The 8,089-nt window shown below is 37.1% G+C and overlaps 1 pseudogene; it reads left to right on the top strand.

The window, feature by feature from the left end:
• The first annotated feature begins 284 nt into the window (after positions 1–284).
• Positions 285–7,844, top strand: LOC121780926 (annotated as a pseudogene).
• Positions 7,845–8,089: the final 245 nt, after the last annotated feature.

Here is an 8,089-nt window from a genome sequence, read left to right on the forward strand (position 1 = left end):
CTAGTTTTTTTGGCAAAGATAGAGCAGTGCATTCAGTGCCATTTCCATTTCTCTCACGAAAAGTCGTCTCGTCTCCTCTGCAACTGTTTCAAAAAATACAGTATTTATTTTTTTAACCAAAAAAAGAAATAAAAGCCAAAAAATATCAGAAAGGAGAAAAAAGGAAATACGTAACACTGAGATTCAATTCAATCAATGAGAGGAAGCGCCTTCTCGTTGGTTTCACCATTGTCATTTCGAAGCTCACACTCCACTCCAACCTTACTCACTTTACGTGCTGCATAGAGAGAGAGAGAGAGAGGGGGAAAATTGAGCTCAACATCTCTCTCTACAGCTTCAATAACAGCTAGTGTATGCTCGCTGCGGATTTCTACAGCCTTCGATTCCGTTTAGTGTTGGCGGAGGGCGGATTTCGATGGCGTCGTCATCGGTGATGTGCTCTTGGCTGATGCCCCCATGCATGTCCAACGGGGAATCCAGCTCACGCCGCCGCCACCGCCGCCGCGCCAAATGCGTTCCGAATCTCGTGAATTCCTCTCTCGCCTTGGATAAATCTCAGCAGTGTTTCGAATCGAGGAATGCTCCGATGCAGCGCTGCCGCCGGAAATTGCTCCGCTTCTCCGCCCATTCCGGTGCATTGCTTTTTTCTCGTTATTGCTCTGTGCTAGTTTATGTGTTCTGTGATTTTTTTTATGACTTCGGATTTTTTTTTTATTTGTTTTTTAATTTTGAGTTGATATGCATATTTTCCCCCCAATTTATTGTCGTTGGCCTAATTAACTACCAGAGGATTCATTTCAATCAGTTCTTAGTTTTTGACATTGGTTTTGGACGGATAAACTATCAATTTCATTAGACTGGTGGGTCTCATTATGGTGTAGTTGTTGCTCTAACTTCTCTGATAGAAGTGATGCCAACCTACTCTCTGTGTCTGGAATGTGAAATTTTGGGTTTTGTGGTGGGTGGGTGCGGTTGGCTTTAGTTAGGTTTGCCAATTTGCATGTTGTCGTTTTCCCTTTTTTCCCTTTCCTTTCTCATCCCAGCAATTTTAGGTTCCCCTGAGAATTTGACAGTTTTGGGTCAATGGGCAGTTCATCTTATTGTGGACATTTGGTTTTATTCATTTTTCATTGTGGCAAAACAATTTCAATAGTTATGTTTTTTATGCATTTTATTCCCATGTGAACTACAGGAGAAATGATGGAAGTAGCGGTTAGTCCTGCCATGGAAATTTCATCCAAGATGAAACCTCCAACCAAACAAAGACGAGTGGTCGTGACAGGTATGGGTGTGGAGACGTCACTTGGTAGTGATCCAGATGTCTTCTATAATAATCTGCTAAATGGAGTCAGTGGAATTAGTGAGATAGAGGCTTTTGATTGCTCGCAGTTCCGACCGTATGTCTTTAGCATTATCCTCTTGTCATTGCTTCAGGCTAGTTAAATGTTGTTATTAAGGGTTTCAATTGCAGAGAATTGCAGGAGAAATCAAGTCATTCTCAACAGATGGCTGGGTTGTACCTAAACTTTCCAAAAGAATGGACAGGTTCATGCTTTACATGCTGACAGCAGGCAAGAAGGCATTGGCTGATGGAGGAATTACCGAGGATCTCATGGACGAATTGAATAAAGCAAAATGTGGTGTTCTAATTGGCTCGGCTATGGGTGGAATGCAAGTATGTTTAGTTTTTCATTTGCTTAATATTAAATAAAGAAAGTGCCTGGGTAATAACTTGTGTTAAGCTCCGATTTGAAATACTTTGCTTGCTTCTCGTATTGGGGTTTAGTCTTCATAGTTAAAATCTAATTTTCTGCTATCTGGTTCACGTGTGTGTTATCACTTTTTCTTGACATTACAGATTGAACCATTTGTAAACTTTGTGTTTCATACTTCATCAAATGAAAATGACAATTTCGTATTTGGTCTGGCAGGGTATTTTTCTTGAGTTGTGCATCTTCAATAGCTGCTATTGTTTCACCATAGTTTTGATGAAGATATTTTCTATGATGATACAGTTGTCCCCTCTCTCAGTGGGTGTGCTATTTGTACAGGTCTTTTATGATGCAATTGAAGCATTGAGGATCTATATAGGAAGATGAATCCATTTTGCGTTCCTTTTGCAACTACCAACATGGGTTCTGCCATGCTTGCCATGGATCTGGTTAAATAAGTTCCTCCATTTTTTTACTGTAGCGGCTTGGATAATGCATAACTGGTGACATAATCTGAAGACTAATTATTACAGGGTGGATGGGTCCAAACTACTCAATATCTACTGCTTGTGCAACAAGTAACTTCTGCATACTCAATGCTGCTAACCACATCATCAGAGGTGAAGCTGTAAGTCAATTGATTTTCTCTTTCAAGATCCAGGCTAGTGGTTTCCGTTCCTGGCTATTATGCATCAATTCTTTTGCGAACTAACTGGACAATTCCCAAAGATAATGTCTTTCTCCTTCCCAGATTCTGATACCTGTTAATATTTCTCAGGACATGATGCTTTGTGGTGGCTCAGATGCAGCAATTATACCAATAGGTGACTACCCTTTGTCTTGTTCACAATTTCAGATTTGATATTTTTAACTTCTCAATCAGAAAATCTGGTGCAGGCTTGGGAGGCTTTGTTGCATGCAGAGCGTTATCGCAAAGAAACAGTGATCCAACTAAAGCCTCACGTCCTTGGGATAGTGTAATGTTCTGTCCATTTTATCTATATCACATGTGAATAAATTCGATATAAAAATCATCTAAAATCAGGATATTATATTTCATCTTACGTCAGAAAGTTTCATGCCTCCCATGCTGACGTTGCTGCATTTGCTGGAAGCTAGACTGCAAGTGAATATGTCATTTATTCTGCTTATCTAATAATTATATTACAACTGTTGATTACTTTATCTTCATTTCCATGAAAGATAAACTGTCTTGATACCATTGACGAACCCCATATAACTACAACCACTCAATAGTAGCATTTTGTAACTTGTGTGGATTGGCATGGTCTTGTGGTAGTTGTAAAATTGTTAGTTTACAGAACTTTTAAGTGGCCAAATTTAACATTTTAATACTTCCTGAGAATATAATAACCATCCCCTGTTCTAAGATCCATGTTTCAGTTCAGCCAACTGTTTGACTTGCAATCCTGCAGTATGCCGGTGGCAGAACAAGAACCCAGCTTTCTTGGTTCTCTGTGCCACTTTTGATATTATGTGTTATCTTTGACAGAGTCGTGATGGATTTGTTATGGGAGAAGGTGCTGGAGTACTACTATTGGAAGAACTTGAACATGCAAAGGTTTTGCAAAATCGTCAACGCTAGCAAGGCTTAATACTTTTTCACTATATACAGGAAATTTTCGTGTTTGCTAATAATTTTCATATAATTACATGTCAAACCATTTGTGGACGAGCAGAGTAGAGGTGCAACTATCTATGCTGAGTTTCTTGGAGGAAGCTTCACTTCTGATGCCTATCACATGACAGAGCCTCACCCACAAGGTCAATCCCTTGATTTATTTTTATGTTGTACAAATTATTTGTGAACAAAGAGACGTCGAGATTGCAGCTTTATGAGTAATGGGATACAACTTCAATTCAATTTGTAAGACTGTCATAGAAAGGGGTGAACTGTCCGTAAGAATGATTGACTATAAAACTCTACACAAAGTTTTCACACTAGCAAATATGATGTCTACATTTGTTTTAAATTTGAGCGCAAGAAATGTCTTGTCATTAGTCCATAGCATCTACTTCCAGCAACAAGCTAACTATAGTTTTAGCGCTACGAGCTTCTTTAGCATCGTATGCTGTAGGAGTTTTTCCAGTTAATCCTTGATAATGATTTGTAGGATTTTCCTGGAAAGTTCAATTGAGGTAATAATTATTGCAAATGATCTTAAACTTGCTGATATAATAAACTCCCTCCGTCCCTCTGCAGCTGAGTCGTATTCCTTTTAGGGTTGTCCCACTGAAGCCGAAGTCATTTCTTTTTTGGCAAAAAGTAACCTATTTCTTCTCTCTTACTTTACTCAATCTTACTTTTTCTCTTTCATCAAGTTTGAACAAAGGTATTAAGATATTAAGATCAATATCTACTTTATTCTCTCTTACCTTAGTTTGAACAAAGAAGGTATTCTCTCTTCATAAATGATCTTAAACTTTATGAGCTAAGGTAATAAGATATTGAACTAAAGTATTAAGATATCGGTATTAACTATTAAGATAAACTGAAGTTCTTTGAGAAATGCAAAAAGATATAAACAGACTTATAACCAAAGCATTTGTGGCCGATGCGTTCCCAAATGATTCGTTCATTCTTACAGTTTGCATGGAATAAGCTACCGCCACCTCCCGTAGTGCTCTCTTATAATTGCCAAAAGTACAACAAAAATCTTGTAAGAAGACGGTTTAACTAGGTGATATTTGGTTAATTGCATCGCCACTATGCTAGTTCAACTATTTGAGCAATTGCTATTAAGAGACCAACACATTTACTTCACCAAATAACTAATAGCTAACTACAGTTATATTTACGGTTGGACGGCGCTATGCTAGACTTGCTAGTTCTACCACTTGAGCAATTTCTGCAGAGACCTAACCATTTTACTTCACAATATAACTGCAGTTATATTCTATGGTTTGCATTTTCAAATTTAATGATGAGCACTATGACCATTATATACATAAAGATAAAATAGACGAGCCTACCCTTTTAAACAGCATGGAGATTTCCACTTATTGTTTTAATTCAGTAGTTATACTTTGTTTTGCATTTATCCATGGGATATGCACATGAAAATCTATTTTTCATAAAATTTGGCCATGATATTTACATCTTTAAAGTTTAACTGTTGTATGGCTTGCCTCATCCCCGGTTATTTACGAGAACTAACACATTAACTGTTGGCTGCTTCTTATTTACTGCTCATGAATGGATCAATTGATTCTTTTATCTATACCCTATCCAGCCACCTATAACCTCAAAGAAGGTAGAATTAAATTATGACGATTAAGATAAATGTAGAAGCATTCCCTAATATCTCTGGGACGGATAATTGCTTCTGTTTATTCAATTTACAGATATTTTGCTCTGTCTAGCTGTTGTGATAGTTATCAATTTTCTGTTTGCAGAACAGGCATTACATACCTTTGTCCTAATAGTTATCTTGTTTGTCCTCTTTGGATGTTGAGCTGTTCCGATCTAGTTCAATTTCTGCAGTAATCAGTTTACAAATTAGAAGTAATGCAGGCTTCTGAACATCTTTTTGCCTGCTGCCATGTGTATTGACCTCCTGACCTTACCTTCCTACAAGCAGGAACTGGTGTCATTTTTATGCGTTGAGAAGGCTTTGGCTCAATCAGGAGTATCAAAAGAAGATGTAAATTATATAAATGCACATGCAACTTCTACTCCAGCTGGTGATCTTAAGGAGTATCAGGCTCTTATTCATTGTTTTGGCCAAAATCCAGAGGTCTTCTCATTAACTCAAACTCTTTGTCATGGACCAATGATTATTACAAGGTGTTTGTACACACCGTGGCTAATCCTTATATTTTTTAGTTGAAAGTGAATTCCACAAAATCCATGATTGGGCACCTACTTGGAGCAGCTGGTGCTGTTGAGGCTGTTGCAACCGTCCAGGTTCCTAAAATATTTAATTTTATTGCATCATAACTTTGATATATTCATTTGCAGTAATTCTCATCTGGGGAGAGTGCGAGTGTCTTGTAGATATTTGGTTAAGTAGTAGGAGTTATTGTTATTGTCTCATGTAAGGCATGGAAACATAATTCTCTTATCGAGGCTTTTAAAGTTTGAAAGAAAATTATGATACTTGTATTGAATTTAAGACATTATTTTGGCATTTTTGAAATTCTTTCTCAGTGTGAAACTATCGGCACTGCTGAAAACTAGGCAACTTGAATAGCCTTGATGACAGAATCGACCTCAAGTAGTTGGATATTAGTCTTTATGCTTTTAGAAAGCAAATTGTGCTTTCTTTATGCCTCTGATCAGTTTTTGTATCATAAATGAAAGCCCCTATGCTACTTGAATATTATCATCTCCTTCCTGTTTCGAGGATTATATTTTTGTGTAGTTAATTCCAGTTATGATCGTAGGAATTTTTGCCCCCAAGTTCTTAAATGATGGAATTCTGAATTCTGAAGTATAGTAATTTCAGCTTTCCTGTGACTGTTGGAAGGCTTTTCATGTACCTTCTGTCCTTGCCTTATTTGCTTCTGTTAATTGGTCCCTAAAGCATGATTGGTCTCTCTGTGAATTGGTCTTTCTTCATCATCTATCCTGCATTCCTGCTGAGTCTTCTCTGATGTTCCATCCTTCAGTGATGTGTAAAGTCTCTTTGTTGCCCATGAAAAATTTTACTCTTTTGGATTCTTTCTCAGTTTTCAACAACATCATACAACCAAAATCATTAGCATCATGAAATATCGTGACACAAACATAGTATCATGACCAGAATGGAGACACCATTGAGCCATGCTGGTGACTAGGGTGTTAAATTTTTGATACTATTGTGTCTCCATAACGTGTTGGGCTTTTAGTGTTTCCCCCAGTTCTGGAAATTTTGTTTGCTCTTCTCTTAGGTTCTGAAGATCATCACCCTGATAGATAATGGCTTTAACTACCTCAGTTGCCTCTTCTAACTCATTAGTTGTGTAAACCTCTTAATATCTTCCATGTCTAGCATGCATCTTCACCAACAGTTTTTTACTCTTTTAAGGATAAATCCAGATTCTGAGCTGGTGGGTTTATGCATCTGGATGTTGTTGGCTAACTGAAGTTACATATTCATGAACATCTGGAGTTTTTTACTCTTTCATTGTTGAATTATAATCCCTTGTTTTCTCATAGGCAATTCGAACTGGCTGGGTTCATCCAAAATATCAATCTTGAAAATCCAGATGATGGCGTGGTATGAATTTTCTCAGTCCTTATTAATTGCGCATGGCATCATTGGTATGATATTTCATATTACTGTTCTTTACCATGATATTTTTGGTGCGTAACTAAATGCATAAAAAATAGTATACATACAACTAGGATGCTCTAGGGAGAACAATTCAAATGACCAGATGAGAGAAAATTAGTATGACCCTGTTACAATATTGTGGTTATGGCAGCTATATCAACTCATGATACGTGATTTCAGCTGGTTATTTGAGTTTTAATGGGAAACTTATAGATGGCGAACATATTGTTTCTAGTGTAGAAATAGACAGGGGAGTATTCAATTACTGCTTAGCTTTTAATCAGATTAACCCAAGATTGTATTATGCTAATTTAATTCACTTAAACGCTAGTCAATCCTTGTAACGTGTGTAAAGGGACTAGAATGATCGCCCTTGGATGTTAACAGAGGTCACTCGTGATTCAGGATGCAAATGTGCTAGTGGGACCAACAAAAGAAAGACTCGACATTAAAGTGGCACTATCTAATTCGTTTGGGTTTGGTGGTCATAACTCATCGATTTTGTTTGCTCCGTACAAGTAGAATTTGGTGTTCCTGCGTGGTGGGAATGAGAATGATGATGCAGCGGCACATGTTTCTCAAGATTTAATTAGAAAAAAGGCGCTCGAAACAAGCTGTTAAGACGTACTGCATTTCTTTTCGTGATAAAGGAGGTACATTCCGTAGTAATTAGCATCTCTTTAGAAGCTGTTTTTTCCTGTGATGTATATTCCTGTTGAATGGCTTAGGTCAATTCGTTAGCAGAGGCAGAGGTTTTTTGTTTTGTGGAATTATATTTCAGCCTTTTCGTGTTAGATTGGGATTAAAGCTAACTAGTTTTACCTAAATTGGATTAGTTTATCTTCTTTCTTTTTTTCCGATTTGTTTAATCTCATCTGAATTGCAACTGATTTGCTTCAATTGTGTATAAACTATGATACATTCCGAATTCTTCTCTTCCAGTTTATGTGGAAGGTGAAATAAGAATTCGAAATTATTACTACAGCATTCATGAAAGTTATTATGGTAAAAACGTTAAACAACATGTATTCTGATTTGATTGGTAAATCTTTGGATTATAGTAGGATTTATAAAAGCAGGATAAATATTCCATTAAAA

The sequence above is a fragment of the Salvia splendens genome, chromosome 20 (genome assembly GCF_004379255.2).
Source record: "Salvia splendens isolate huo1 chromosome 20, SspV2, whole genome shotgun sequence".
Taxonomy (NCBI): Eukaryota; Viridiplantae; Streptophyta; class Magnoliopsida; order Lamiales; family Lamiaceae; genus Salvia; species Salvia splendens.